The sequence below is a fragment of the Arachis hypogaea genome, chromosome 2 (genome assembly GCF_003086295.3).
Source record: "Arachis hypogaea cultivar Tifrunner chromosome 2, arahy.Tifrunner.gnm2.J5K5, whole genome shotgun sequence".
NCBI lineage: Eukaryota > Viridiplantae > Streptophyta > Magnoliopsida > Fabales > Fabaceae > Arachis > Arachis hypogaea.
In genome coordinates, this window is record NC_092037.1 from 16008472 (window position 1) to 16026320 (window position 17849).

The window sequence follows — 17849 nt, forward strand, 5'->3', positions numbered from 1 at the left end:
ATCAACCGCCAATTCCTTGGTCAATTAATTCTAATTAGAAGGTGAAGTTTAATTCTAGTTTATATGCCATAGAAATCCTAATTACCCAAATATAAGAGGATTATATGTCACGTATCCCGTTTAAGTCCAGATAATTAGAAATTTAGGAGAATATGTTTTCAAGCTGTTATTCAAATAAAGAGCTTTTCCAAGTTATACAAGAACGCAATTAGAACAAGGGTCATACTTCCGTTCCACCCAAATTCATAAGATAAAGAACGAAAACAATTCTTGAATTATAAATCAGTACATGAATTAAAATAGAAAAATAATAGTATCAACCCATACAATAGACAGAGCTCCTAACCTTAACAGTGGAGGTTTAGTTGCTCATGGTTCAGAGAGAAAAATTAGGATTCTGAAAAACTGTAAAGTGCGAAATGAGGTCTAAGAGAAGAGATTCTTTTTCCTTTTATATCTAATCCTAATAATTAATGTAAAATATATTTTCTAAAACTAAATAATATATTTTCCTATTTTTAAATAAAATAAATTTTAAATCAGAATTAATAGGAGATTGCGTGCTTGCTTCTTGGAGAGTTGGGGACCACTTGATTCCTTAATAATCCACGCCTAACTTGAGAAATCTCAAGTTAGGCGCAGCCTTGGCTGAATTGATAAAGAAGAAGTATGGACTATTATATATCGTTGGAAAGCTCTTGAAGTTAGCTTTCCAACGCCACTAGAATCACGTCAATTGGACCTTTGTTACTTGAGTTATTCAAGTTTGAGTGTAGAGAGGTCAAGGTTGACAACATCATTCACCTTCTCTTTTTCTGCGGAAACTCCATCAAATCCATCCGAATGCTACCTAAAATAAACAGAATTGCACAAGACTCAAAGTAGCATCCATAATGGCTAAAAGATAATTAATTTTTGATTAAACTCAACAAATTAAATACAAATTTACTAGGAAAAGGTAGGAAAGATGCTCACGCATCACCAACCCAAATTGATTAAACAAATAGTAGTTAGGTCAAGAAATTTTAAAAGAAGGAAAAATAAACAAAAGTACACACGAATTTTTATACAGTGGATAGATGTACACTCTAATTTTTTAATGAGTCATTTGTACACACCAATATGAAATTCCGTTATCATTTCTAATCTTCCGTCGCTTGAGTAATTTTTCCGGCGGTGGTGGAGAATCCAAGTGACACGTTATTGTGTGATGTGGCCATTTTGGATGACACAATGAAAAATAAAATTATTAAATTTGTTAAAATAAAATTATTCTCATTACCACTCCTCCATTTTCAGTTTCATCCTCATCTTTTTGCTGTCGCCGCCGCCGCCACTAGCACAGCATCATTCTCAACAAACACCCAACACCATGGCATCAACACTACCTTTCACAGCTACTACCTCAAAACTCAACCTCAAGTCTTCCACTGTCACCCTCCCAAACCCCCAACCTCTTCCTGTTGTCACCTACCCTCCCGAATTCTCAATTTATCAACTCCATCTTATCCCTTTCTTATGTCATCTCTAACCTCTACCACCACAATTCTATTAGTACTATCACATTCTTTAATTCCAACAATAACAACAACATTCAATTTTTTATAATAAAAAGAAGTTTGGGAGAAGAAAGACATCAAGATCTAAAGAAATGGAAGAATGGAACAACAGATCCGGAGACAGGGATGGAAAAAGAGGGGTATGAATTCAAGGTCGTGGAGTTGGAGTTGAAGGTGTGAGGGTGGTAGCTGCGGTGATGGAGGTGAGAAATGAAAATGAAGAAGTGACAGTGAGAATACTTTTATTTTAACAAATTTAACAATTTTAGTTTTTATTGTATCATCTAAAACGGCCACATCAAACAATAATGTGTCATTTGGCTTTTATCATCGCCGAAAAAATTACTCAAGTAACGGAATGTTAGAAATAATAAGAGAATTTTATATTGATGTGTACAAATAATTCATTAAAAAATTAGGATGTATATTTATCTACTGTATAAAATTCATGTGTATTTTTATCATTTTCTTTAAAAGAGAATGTATCTAGAATTCAAAGATTACCCAAAAAAAATAAAAAAAAAAACACCAAATGTTGGTCTCTTCGAAATCGTTGAAACACGTAAAATACTTTCTGCCTAAATCACTTCACTATTAAGTTGTAAGTTCTAAAGTCCTAATTCACTTGTTCAATATCAATCGCTTTACTGATTGAAAAGCCATCTCCATATCACACAACTAACCAAGAACCACCACCGCTACCATCATGCCATTAGAACTTACAAGCAGTAACAGTTTCAGAAGTAGAAAAAGATGAAGTTAAAAATCGCAACGCTACTCTTTTATCTATTTACTACTCTCTTGTTTTCTTTTAAAATTTTGATCTTGACTCCATTGCGATTTACGTGTAAAATGCAAATATTCACTGCAATTTACTCATAAAAGAAATAGGACATAAATACGAATAATGTTGTTTAGGTGATAGAGATAATTAGTTAAATTTTTATAAGAGACTAATGGAGCCAAATAAATAGTGAGTTTATATATATACAAGTCTAATAATCCGCGCCATGCACGTGATAAGATTGAAATTATAATTTTAAATTATTCTATTAAAATTAATTTAAATTATAATATTTAATTAATAAATAAGTAATATGATGTGTATTGTTCATTCTTTTTTAAATATGATATTAAGTGTATTAATTCAAATGTAACTATTAAGTGTATAACAATTATGTTTGAACGATGAATTCTTTAAATAAAATTATCCCATTTAAAATATTTAAATTATGATTTAAAAAAATTGATATGATATTACATTTTTTTTCTCCACTTCACTATTAATATACTGATATTGCAAGTCTACATTACAATATTAGAAAATAGTTACGTGTTTCTATCATTCAATTTATTTAGTACACCATGTGCTAACACTAACGATATTTTTTAAAAAACATATATTGATAAAAATAGATATAATATGATTACAAATATAATATAAATAAATAAAATATATAAATAAATGCTAAACCAATATGCTTACCAATGTCTTTGTTAAATTTTGTAAATTAGAGAATAATTATGTATTCGGTTATTTTTTATTTTTTATTTTTTTACCAAAGATAGGAGATTCGAACCCGCAACCTCTTAATTGAGTATGGAAGACTATGCCATTTGAGCTATAACTCATTGGCATGTATTCGGTTGTTTAATCATCACATAGATGATCAATTAATTAGATTGTAAATTGATATCACAGTGTGCATCTTATTTTTTTTCTCATTTCTAAATTATAATTTTAAATTATTTTATTAAAATTAATTTAAATTGTAATAATTTGATTAATAAAAAAGTAATATGTTATGCGTTCGTTTTTTATTAATCTAGTGTTAAGTGTAACAACTCTAATATAATCATTAATCGTTTTTGTTAATCTTCTTTTTTTTCTAAATTTATGATTAAAATAATAATTATAAATATTAATAATTAAATAAATCATTATATTATAATTATTTACGTTTTATTCCCAAAATAAAAAACGTACTATTTTTTTATTTAAGGATTTTTTTATTTATGCTACCGGTATATATTAATCATTTAGTCAATAATTTTTTTTTATTGGTAGGATATATTTATTTATTTTGTTTAAATAATTTTAAATTTTTTCTTATTTAAGTATACATATATATTAAGTCACCTATGCTAATTATTTTTTGATTTTCTGATTATGAATATTTTATTTTGAGCCTACAATCATTCAATGATTTTATTATTCCATTAATACTATCGTACGCATAATAATCTTCATAAATAATAATAATTTTTTTATTTATTTATATGTATATATTAATTATTTAGTTAATAATTTTTTTATTCTCAAAATATATTTATTTTATTAAATAATTCTAAATATTTTCTTATTTAGTTTATACACATATATTAATTGTATGTAGATATATTTAAATCGCATATATTAGTTATTTTTTTATCATAATTTTTTTTTTGAGCCTATAATCAGTTGATAATTTTTTTATTCTTTATTATTAATGTCATCGTATGTGTAATCTTCATAAATTATAATAATTTTTTGATAATAATTTCTTTATTTATGTATACGTATATATTAATTTTGTTAAATAATTCTAAATATTTTAATTTTTTATTTATGTATACATATATATTAATTGTACATAAAAATATTTAAGTCACATATATTAATCTTTTTTGTTATGATTATTTCCTTATATATATGATTATTTTTTATTCTACAATTGTGCAATAATTTTTTATTTTTTCTATCCATACATATTTCTCAATCCCCTTTCATACGCATGATGATTAACTATTTTTATTTTAAATGATGATATTTTAATTTTTCTTTTCTTTCGCGTATTTTTATACATTGGCAAGAAAAGCAAAATCACGTATTGTGACTATTTTTTTTTTCCACGCTTTAATCTTAATTAATCAATCTTGTATCCACACAATATAATTAAATTTTTAATCACTTTAGTATATTGATGACACCTCATTTTTATTAGTTAGAAAAAAAATAATTTTAATAGATTAAGTAGATTATTATTATTATTATTATTATTATTATTATTATTATTATTATTATTATTATTATTATTAAAAAGACTTATAAGTACAGAATAACCGAATAATTCGTGCATTGAAAAGAATTTTATTATGATTAGAATAACTCATGCCATTAGCATATTATTATCATATCATATTATATCATATCATATTGATTTGATATAATTATAATAAAGACAGTTTCTTAAATTAGTATAATTATGTATCATTCATTAAATACTAATTATAATATAATTATATTAATTAAAGATATTTTTCTAAAATAAATTTAGAAGAGCAAATAGTGCAATCATTTTGGAGGAAAAATGGATTAACAAAAAAGTGACACCTCACCATCATAATCTGAAATACAAAAAATAAAAAAAGGTGATACATATATCCAAGAAAAAAATAAACTTAGAAATCAAAAAAAGAAAGAAATTTCATATTAAAAAAATTAAAAAATAACATATCAAAAAGAATAGTCATAATATATAAATTGAGGCAACAATTTAAATTTCTCTAAAACTAATTTAATCAAATACTAATATTAGAACTAAATTATTTAAATAATATTTAAGCTATTCTAGTCCTTAGATACGTATAGATTAGAGTCATTCTAGTAACGACAACCAATCGAAATAACATCATAAGATCGAACATTTAGAATCCGTACAAATTCAGACCATCTTTTTGTTAAAATTGTCAAACTAAATTGACCTTTATTTTCCTCAATGATATTGCATTGATGCACCAGAAGGCCGGTAGTTTCTGAAAAAATCATAGTATGTTATAAAATTATTTTAATACAAAAGTTTAAGAGAATAAAATTTAAATATAGTACCAATCTTTGAAATTGCATCTTCAAATTTGAACGAATTTTTTAAAATTGAACCTAAATTGAGAAAATTCAATCTTATTAGATGCTCCACTTCGAATATTTTCGAACAAATGTAGAAAGCGTGGAGGAAATGAGACTTGAACTTCACCTACAAAGCTCCTTAGAAATAATTGCTCAATCAAAGAAGAATAACAAATTAGAAAAAAAGAATGATTTGCCTGTTAGATTTAGACTCACAAATCACAAAAGAAACATTATATATAACCTAGGTTAGTAGTACAAAATTAATTATAGAAATTAATTATTGATATCAATATCAACTTACCACTATTAACGTTAGTATCATATTTATGGTAATTAGTAGTACAAAAATAACTATAGAAATTAATTATTGATATCAATATCAATTTATCACTATCAATATTAGTATCAGATTTATGGCAATTAGAATTATAGAATTATGTTTATTTTTTTATTTTTAATTATTGATATCTTAATCTTTTTAAAAATATGTTTTGCTTTTTTAAAATATAATGTGTGCATGTGCTGTTTAGACCTTTTCTTCTATTATTATTATTATTATTATTATTATTATTATTATTATTATTATTATTATTATTATTATTATTATTATTATTATTATTAATTAATTAATTAATATCAATATCAATTTGTCGTCACTATTAATGTATGTATCAATTCGCTACTAATTATGCTTGATTAAAAATAATAATTGAAAAATAATAATTAAAAATATTAATGATCCACTATTAGTATTATATAATTAATATAATAATTAGTATTAACTTGTATCAACGTGCATATCAACTTGCATAATGATAGAGAATTAGAATTATATAAATTAATATAATCATTAGAATGATTAAAAATATTTAATAAGTGACAATTAGTATAATAATATATTAAATATTAATTTTTATATAATTATAAAAAAGATATTTTTTTAAATAGATTGAAAAGATAGTAAATATAAATATATTGAAAATAACGCTTTTATTTGGAAAGAAAAAAGTTTATAAGAAATTGACATTCTCACTTCCAATATTTCTAAAAATATACTAATATACCAATAATACTAATAGTTGAAAAATAATTGTGAAGACTTATTAATAATTAATATCTAAAATAAGTAAATTAAATAACAATAATTAAAAAAAATCTTTAACAAATGTGAGAAATAAAAATAAAAGAAATTGATAAATAATAAATGTAAATATATTAAAGAATAATATTTTTATTTTGGAGAAAAAAACTCATCAGAAAATGATCCCTCATTTTCATTAGTTAGAAAAAAAATTTAATTTTAATAGATTAAGTAGATTATTATTATTATTATTATTATTATTATTATTATTATTATTATTATTATTATTATTATTATTATTATTATTATTATTATTATTATATCATTAAAAAGACTTATAAGTATAGAATAATAGAATAATCCGTGTATTGAAAAGAATTTTATTACGATTAGAATAACTCATGCCATTAGCATATTATTATCATATCATATCATATCATATTGATTTGATATAATTATAATAAAGACAGTTTCTTAAATTAGTATAATTATATATCATTCATTAAATACTAATTATAATATAATTATATTAATTAAAGATATTTTTTTAAAATAAATTTAGAAGAGCGAATAGTGCAATTATTTTGGAGAGAAAATGGATTAACAGAAAAGTGACACCTCATCATCATAAGTTCGAGAAAAATCCAATTTTAGTGATATATAAGTTTAATCACCCGTGCCATGCACGTGATAAAATTGAAATTATAATTTTAAATTATTTTGTTAAAATTAATTCAAATTATAATAATTTCATTAATAAAAATATAACATGTTATGTATTATTTATTTTTTCTTAAGCTAGTGTTAAATATATTAACTCTAAAATAGTTATTAATTGGTTTTAGTAATCTACTTTCTTCAATAAATCAAACATATATACTCAATGTGACCATAAATAACTTAATAATATTTAGACCCACCAACAAAGTTTTATATGTTGTTTTACTGTCAAGTAAAAACATATCAAAATTAGCTCAAAATAAATAATAAATTATTAGAGAATTCTAATGCATAAAATTCTCTAATAAACAATAAATAATCTAAATCTACTAAAAAACAACTCAACACTTTTCTTTGATACCTGCAAAACATATACGTGAAATAATATTATATCAATGTTAGTATACATTTTTACAATTATCGACCGTATTTACTATACATGACTCATTCTTAAAAGTTATTCTATACACATGTGCAGTTAGAAGATAAATTACTGGATTTTATTTACTTTTTTAAATTATTATAATTATGCATTATTCATTAAATGCTAATTGTAATATTGTAATATAATTATAATAAATATTTTTTTCTAAAATAAATTTAGAAAAGAGAATAGTACTTTCATTTTGGAGGATGAATTCATGAGGAATTGACACTTCACTTTTATTAGTTGATAATGTATCAAATATTGATTTTATATAATTATAATAAAAATATTTCTCTAAGTTAGTATAATCATGCATTATTCGTTAAATGTTAATTGTAATATAATTATAATAAATATATTTTTCTAAAATAAATTTAGAAAAGAAAATAGTGATTTTATTTTAGAGAAAAAATGAATTCATGAGGAATTAACACCTCACTTTTATTAGTTGGAGAAAAAATTCAGTTTTAGTATATTTTGTCATTATTATACATTTTTCTCTAATCATATACCCACTGTTTTCTTTTTTTGTTTTAGCATTTTGAACTTGGGTTAAACTTCTATTATATGATAGAATTAATATGAGTATATTTTATTATTAAATAAACAAAGTTAATATAAAATAAATTATACATAAAAAAACAAAGAAAATAAAATTAAAATAGCAAAAGTGATAAAAAGATTATTTTTATAATTTTGTTTTGTCATTTTTATGTATAGAAGATTAGAAAATATTAAATTTTTAACTAAATTAATTTATATTTGTTGTATTCAATTTAAATAAGTAATAAATTATCTTATTTTAATTTATTCCTTAAATTTATATATAATAAAATTTAAATCAAATAATTAATATACATAATTTTAAATTGTGTAATACTTAAATATCTATTCAAATCAATTAGCTGATATAATTAATTCATCATAATGAATTGACTTTAATGAGTTAAACAAAATAAAGCAGAAGCATGCTACGTTGATTCTATCATTAAAGGTAAAAATTCGATTTTTATATAATAGAATAGATAGAATAGATAATATAATAAACGGCGAGAAAGAGAAAGATAAAATTTTTAAATCATAAGTTATTTCATTTGGATATTGCAATGTGGGTATTACATTATTTTACTTATTCTACCCTATGGACCCTTTTGTAACTTTATTTCAGTATTAATGGAATTTCACTACCTTTAAGTACTAAATTAAAATTCAAAATGAAACCGAAAAAAAAAAGTAAAGAGTATAAAATTATTGATTGAAAAATACTCTAAATAATAAAAAGCCAAATTAACTTTAATATTAAACTCATTAATACAATTTTAATTTTATATAATAGTTAGAAAATAGATTAGTAAAAGCAAATGGAAGAATGTCTTTAATTAGTATTTGATAAGATATTGAATCAGAATAATTAAAAAATAAAATTATGATATTATTAAAAATAATACATTTTTATGGTAAAAAATTATATTTAAATAAAATATTTATAAAATATAAAATTTAGAGTATAGTTTCATGAACATTAATCAATTATGAAATAACATCAAATTATAATATAATTTATTTATAAAAAAATAATTAATAATTAATATTAATAAATATAAAAATCATCTAAACACTTTGATTAAAAGTATGAGTGGTTAATTATTATTCATTATTAATAATATTTTGTTCATAACAAAAAATGAAAATATAATTATTCAGATTTAGATTTTAAAAAAATAAACGTATAAGTAACAAATGATCTATATTATCATGTATATTATAAATTAATGAATTAAACTAACTGATATAATGAATTATAATTAATTAATTGGTATAAATTATAATAAATTATATGATATTTAAAAAGAAAATAAAATAAATAAAAAATAAAAAGAAATAGAAGAATAGAAGACTATAATAAAATAAATTGAATGAAAAAATTTTTTCTTTTTACAAATTTTATATTACATCCGCTTCAATAATAATAAATAAAAATACATTAACTTAATATCTAAGAAAAATGATGAGATAAAATCATAACACAATTCTAAAATAAAAGCTTAAATTAAACCATAATATCATTGTACAACACAAATTAAAAGTAATTTTACACTACAATATACCACACAAATAGGTAAATGACTTAAACTTAATTACGAATTTTTTATTTATTTATGCAAACATGATAACACCATGGTCTATAAATACTTAATGGATAACATATCATATATTGCTCTGAATGATGAGCACGGGAGTTGAAGAGTGTGTGCTGATTTGTATCCATGATGATTACCTTCTTGTGATGATGCCTCATAGGAAGAAAAAGAATTGTTGTAAAAGCTACCCAATGAAAGAGTAATTGGTAAATGAATGATGTTTTCTTCTAACATATATGATTTTTTATAGTGGTAAAATAAAAATAAAATGAATGAAATTTTATATTTTTATATTAGAAATAGAATTTAATATTTATCCTAATAAAATTAAATAACTAATTAGTTATATTTAAATAAATAAAATAAGTTAAACAAAAATATTTTTAAGAATTAATCAAATCAATTAATCAATACAAATAATTAGTATAATTAATTTTATTTGATTTATTGAATTCAAAAAATAAATTAAAAAATAATTGATTGAATTAATTAGTTGATATAATTAATTTATTATAATTGATTGGATTTAATGAATTAGAAAAGATAAATAGAAAAACATAGGAGACAATGATTTTTTTAACTAAATTAATATGTATTTATTGTATTTAATTATTATAAGTAATAAATCATCTATGTTATTATGTACCTTATAAATTAATGAATTAAAATAATTGATATAATAAATTACAATTATTTGATTGATATAAATTATAATAAATCGTGTGATATTTAAATACATAATCAAATCAATTAGTTGATATAATTAATTTGCTATAATAAATTGTATTCAATAAGTTATAAAAAATAAATTAAGAAACACGCTAAGAAGTATGTCACGCCCATCATGAAGTGCAGAAATTCAATTTTTATATAATAAAAATATACATTCTTATATATGTTATAGAAATATGATTTGATTCCATGAACTTGCTTTTTTTTTTTACTTGCCACCTATATTCAGCATGGAATTTTAATTTTTCTAAAATAAATTTAGAAGAGAGAATAGTACTTTCATTTTGGAGAAAAAATAAATTCATAAAGAATTGACACCTCACTTTCATTAGTTGATAATGCATTAAATATTAATTTTATATAATTATAATAAATATATTTTCCTAAATTAGTATAATCATACATTATTTATTAAATGTTAATTGTAATATAAATATAATAAAGATATTTTTGTAAAATAAATTTAGAAGAGAGAATAGTGCTTTCATTTTAGAAGAAAAATGAATTTATGAAAAATTGACACCTCACTTCAATTAGTTAGAGAAAAATACAATTTTAGTATATTAAGTAAAAGTATATTATTATTATTATTATTATTATTATTATTATTATTATTATTATTATTATTATTATTATTATTATTATTATTATTAAAAATATTTTCGATTGATAATTGATAAGTAGTTTAATAATGTATTAAATATGAATTTTATATAATTATGCATTATTCATTAAATGCATTCATTTTGGAGGGAAAATGAATTCATGAGAAATCCACACCTCACTCATTAATTGAAAAAAATCCAATTTTAATATATTAAGTAGATTATATAAATAGAAATACTTGCTAAGTATATATAAAAGAGGAGATATATAATTATATATAATATAATTACTATATATGTAATAGATATAAATTGTTATAATTATAGAGACTTACTATAATTATATTAAATTTAATTATGAATGTAAATAGATAAAAGTGATAATAATTAATATTATTTTTTTCTTTTTTACATTTAATATTTACCGTAAATATAAAAAATATTGAGAAAAAAAGTAAATACTGACTTTATTTTATTTTATTTTACGTCATGAATTTCTTTACTAAAATTAATGGAGAAAAAAAAATCTTTATGATTATATATCAATCTCAATCACAATAAATAAGATGAATCGGTTGAGTAACTAACAAATTTACCAAAAAATCCATCCTTTATTTTCATTAAATATTTATATTAATTCAATTAGATGAGTGTTTTAATAAAAGAAAAGATTATTATTATTATTATTATTATTATTATTATTATTATTATTATTATTATTATTATTATTAAATAATAACGATAATTATCGTTATTAATATTAAATTGGTTATTAATATATATATATATATATATTGTTGCTTCTACAATCGTGTAATAATATTTTTTTTCATTTGTTAATTAATTAAATTTGGTTATTTATATTAAATATATTTAATGATTACTAAAAATTAATCATATAATTATCATTATTATTAATAACCAATTATTAATAATCAATTTATATTTCTCTAAAATATAATTTTCTATCTTATTATTATTATTATTATTATTATTATTATTATTATTATTATTATTATTATTATTATTATTATTATTATTAGTATTATATAGGTCACCATTCAAATAATAACTTGTCACTAATAAAATTTTAGGATAATGAATAAAAAATAGAATTATATTAATATAATTAAAATCAATATAATTAAAATAGTTAAAAATATTTTTGATTGATAATTAGGTTAATAATGCATTAATTATTGATTTTATATAATTATAATAGAGATATTTTTCTAAATTAATATAATTATGAATTATTCATTAAATGCTAAGTATAATATTGTTATATAATTATAATTAAGATAATTTTCTGAAATAAATTTAAAAGAGATTAGTATAATTATAATAAAGAGATTATCTTAAATTAGTATAATTATGTATCATTCATTACATACTAATTATAATATAATTATATCAATTAAAGATAATTTTTAAAAATAAATTTAAAAGAGAGAAATAGTGCAATCATTTTGGAAGAAAAATGAGTTCACGAGAAAGTGAGACCTCACTTTCATTAGTTGGAGAAAAACACAATTTTAATATATTAAATAGAAGTAGATGGGTATAAATTATGATAGATTACATAACATTTGAAAAGAAAATAAAATGAATAAGAAGAAAATAAAAATAAATAGAATAGATAGAAGACTACAATAAAATAAATTAAATGTGAGAATTTTTTTGGTACATTTCATATCACATTCGTTTCAATAATAATAATAATAAATAAAAATACGTCAACTTGATATCTAAGAAAAAAATGATGAGATAAAATCATAATACAGTTCTAAAGTAAAAGTTTAAATTAGAACATAATATCATTACATAACACATATTGAAAGTAATTTCACACTACAATATATCACAAACAGGTAAATGACTTAAATCTAAATACAAAACAATTTTTATTTATACATACATGATAACACCATGGTCTATAAATACTTCATAGATAACATATCTTATAGAGCTCCGAATGATAAGCACGAAAGTTGGATAGTATGGTAGTTTGTATCCACGATAGTTGTCTTCTTGCAATGATGCCTCATAGGAAGAAAAAGAATTGTTGTAAAAGCTATCAAATAAAAGAGTAATTGGTAAAGGAATGATATTTTCTTCTAGCATACATGGTCTTTTATAGTGGTAAAATAAAAATGGAAGGAATCAAATTTTATATTTTTATATTAGGAATAGAATTTGATATTTATCCTAATAAAATTATTATTATTATCATCAATATAAATGGGTTAACAACTTGCCACTAATAAAATCATTGGATAATGAATAAGAATTAGAAGGATATGAATATAATTAAAATGAATATAATTAAAATATTTAAAAATATTTTTGATTGATAATTAGTTTAATGATGCATTAAATATTAATTTTATATAATTATAATAAAGATATTTTCTTAAATTAGTATAACTATGTATTATTCATGAAAATAATAAAAAATATTTTTAATTAATAATTGATAAGTAGTTTAATAGTAAATTAAATATTGATTTTATATAATTAAAATAAAGATATTTTCCTAAATTAGTATAATTATGCATTATTCATTAAATGCATTCATTTTGGAGGGAAAATGGGTTCACGAGAAAGTGACACCTCACTTTCACATTAGTCGGAAAAAAACCCAGTTTCAGTGAAGACAACTCGATGAGGTATTTCATGGATGTGATGTATTGTAAATGATTGTGGCAAAAGACAATCGAACTGGAACATTAGACGATAAGAATAACTTAGAGTAACAACAAATAAAAAATTATTAAAAGAATAATATAATAGAATGAGTATATGAAAAATATTATAAAAAAATTATAAATTGTACCTTAAAAAGATCAACTTCAATAAAAAACGAAGAATACATTCTTATTCTATGAAGTAGTAAAAAAGAAAAAATGAATTAACTCTCAAATTTAGATTTATGTACCACAGGAAAACACTATATATAGACTTTAGTAAAACAAAAATAAATATGTAAATTACCTATTATTAAGGTAATTTTTTAATAATGCATTAAATATTGATTTGATACAATTATAATGAATATATGTTCCTAAATTAGTATAATTATATATTAATTTCATCATATCACGGGTAACAAAGATTTTTTATTATTAGTATTACTATTACTGATATTATTATTATTATCATTAAAATGAATAAAAGTATTTTTAATTGATAATTGATAAGTAGTTTAATAATGCATTAAATTTTGATTTGATACAATTATAATGAAGATATATTTCTAAATTAGTATAATTATATATTATTCATTAAATATTAATTACAATATAATTATATTAAAGATATTTTTTGTAAAATAATTTAGAAAAATTATTTGATATACGTGAATCGGGTAACTATTATTATTATTATTATTATTACTATTATTTATATTATTGTTATCATTAAAATTATTAAAAGTATTTTTAATTGATAATTGATAAATAGTTTAATAGTGCATTAAATATTGATTTGATATAATTATAATGAAGATATGTTGCTAAATTAGTATAATTATATATTATTCATTTAGTATTAATTATTAATATAATTACAATAAAATAATTTAGAATAGAAAAATTTTTTTATTCGTTTTGGAGGGAAAACGAAGGCATAAGAGATCGACACGTCACTTTTAATAGTTGAGAAAAAATCCAGTTTTAGTATATATATATATATATATATATATATATATATATATATATATATATATATATATATATATATATATATATATATATATCTCACTAGGAAACCAAAAAGGATTTAGTCAACAAGCTAACAAATAATTTTAAATTATATTCTATACTAATTAATTATCATTAATTAGTAGCTATTTAAATTTTTTTAAAAAAATACAAAATTAATGATTATTAATTGCCTCTTCTTACTCTAATTTATCTTTTACTATTTATTACGCATCCTAATTTCTCTTTTCAAAAAAATTTTTGAAACTCCAAGAAACAAAAACACCAAAACATAAGATAAAGAATTATCCAAATTCTAAGAAAAAAAAACATACAAAACATAAGAAAGAAAACATACAAAATATAAGAGAAAGAATAATCCAAAACTAATAAAAAGAATTATCCGAAATATAGAAAAAAATATAAAAAAACTAGTTAAAAAAATCATTTAAAACCAAATAGGAGAAGGAAAGGAAGAGCCGCAGAGTGGCCATCAACGACGTCTTGGATGGCGTTGCGTGGATAGTGGGAAGATTCACGGTGGTGCGTTGCGACGAGTAGAGAAGTCACCATGAAGAGTCGCGAGCGATGGAGAGTCGAGAGACGAAGGTGTTGAAGTAATTGTGGTAGAGTCCAGAGAAGGCAGATTCGAAGAAGAAGCCACCGCCATGGAAATAGACCAAGATTGAGAGTTTGTGGGTTTGAGGAAGGGGTTTTAGAAAGTAGAGAAGCGTAAAGATACATGGATTTTATGAGATGATTATGTCTTTGGATGAGACATGCAGAGTTCCATCAAGAGAGGGTGTCGCGTATGGGAAGTCGCCATGGAATTAGAATTTATGATTTTTTGTGGTGAATAATGAGTGGAAACGAAAATAAATTAGGATAAATTTTAATTAATACCATTAATTTCAATTAATCAAATTTTGAATTTAAACAAATAATTTAAAATTAATAATTATTAATTGAGTTGTTCAATTCTTAATTGATAAACATTTAACTCCCTGTACTTTTTTTATATATATTTATCTCAAGCTGATGGAATTTAAAAGCAAGACACCGGTTTAACATGGTTTGTTAAATGTTGAAATTATACACCTCTTTTTCCATAATTTAATAATTTATTCGTGTAATTATTCTTTTTCTGAATTTTGATAAAATTCTAATTTATCTCATAGACAAAATTTAGAGAGCAAGATGGATTGAAAATTTTCCCTAAGTTACTTTGTTGTTTGTGATTAAGGTATTCATATAATGTTAAGTTGTTTGTATATTAAAAACAGAAAATAAAAAAAAATCCTTAAGTTAGAAAATACTACAGTGTCGTTTCTATTCTCAGAAATTTTTAATATAGTTTATGCATGGAGTATTTCTTTTTTAATAATAAATGCATGCACTGAAGTTTAATTTACAAAAGTGTTACATGTATATAAAAAATAAAAAATCAATTACAAAATTAATTATTATATATTTATATATATTAATATACATATTTTTTTCAACCAAATAATTAGTTACTAGAATAATCACATCTGTAATATGCAAATAATCAAACTTGTTTATAATATTATAATTAAAAAAATTATAACATGTTAACTACGTATTTTTATATACAGTGACTAACTTTAGTACACATATAAAATAATTGTTTAAAAAAATATTAGTTGGACAATTTAATTTTTAATAAATTTTAATTATTAAATTAGTCTCAACTTGTATTTTGTTAAGAAAATCAATTTCACGCCGAAATCTACTTAATATAGTAAAACTGGGTTTTTCCCCAGCTACTAAAGGTGATGTGTCGATCTCTCATGCCTTCGTTTTCCTTCCAAAACGAAATTTTTTTTTTCTATTCTAAATTATTTTATTGTAATTATATTATAATTAATACTAAATGAATAATATATAATAATACTAATTTGGCAATATATCTTCATTATAATTATATCAAATCAATATTTAATGCACTATTAAACTACTTATCAATTATCAATTAAAAATACTTTTAATAATTTTAATGATAATAATAATAATATCAATAAATGTAATAATAATAATAATAAAAAAATTTTTACCCGATTCACGTATATCAAATAATTTTTCTAAATTATTTTATAAAAATATCTTTAATATAATTATATTATAATTAATATTTAATGAAAATATATAATTATACTAATTTAAAAACATATCTTCATTATAATTTTATCAAATCAAAATTTAATGCATTATTAAAAAATTACCTTAATAATAGGTAATTTACATATTTATTTTTGTTTTACTAAAGCCTATATATAGTGTTTTCCTGTGGTACATGAATATAAATTTGAGAGTCAATTCGTAATTTTATATTTAGTATTTTTTTTACTACTTCATAGAATAAAAATGTATTCTTCATTTTTTATTGAAGTTGATCCTTTTAAGATACAATTTATATTTTTTTATAATATTTTTTTATATACTCATTCTATTATATTATTCTTTTGATAATTTTTTATTTGTTGTTACTCTAAGTTATTATTATCGTCTAATGTTCTGGTTCGATTGTCTTTTGTTACAATCATTTACAATGCATCACATCCATGAAATACCTCATCGAGTTGTCTTCACTGATTCGGGTTCCAACTACATGGATGTAAGCGTTCAAAGAAGAGGCAATAGTCTCTACTTTACCAAAGAATGTAAGCGTTCAGTTTTGCTAAATTCATGACAAATTCAGATATACAATTTCAACGATTGGTAATATATTTAAATTTTCTTAGTTTAAGCCGTTCATTATTAGAATAACTTTTTAACATATTTTGATTTTTTTTCAGAAATTATCAGCTTTCTTTTGCATGCATGCAATGCCATTGAAGGGAATAAGAGTTAGTTTGGTTTCTCGGTGTGACAATTCTATACCTTGCCGCATTGCATGGATAGCGGATGATGAAGCTTATCTAACAAGAGGATGGTCTGATTTTGCACGAATTCTAAATATTGAAACTTACGATG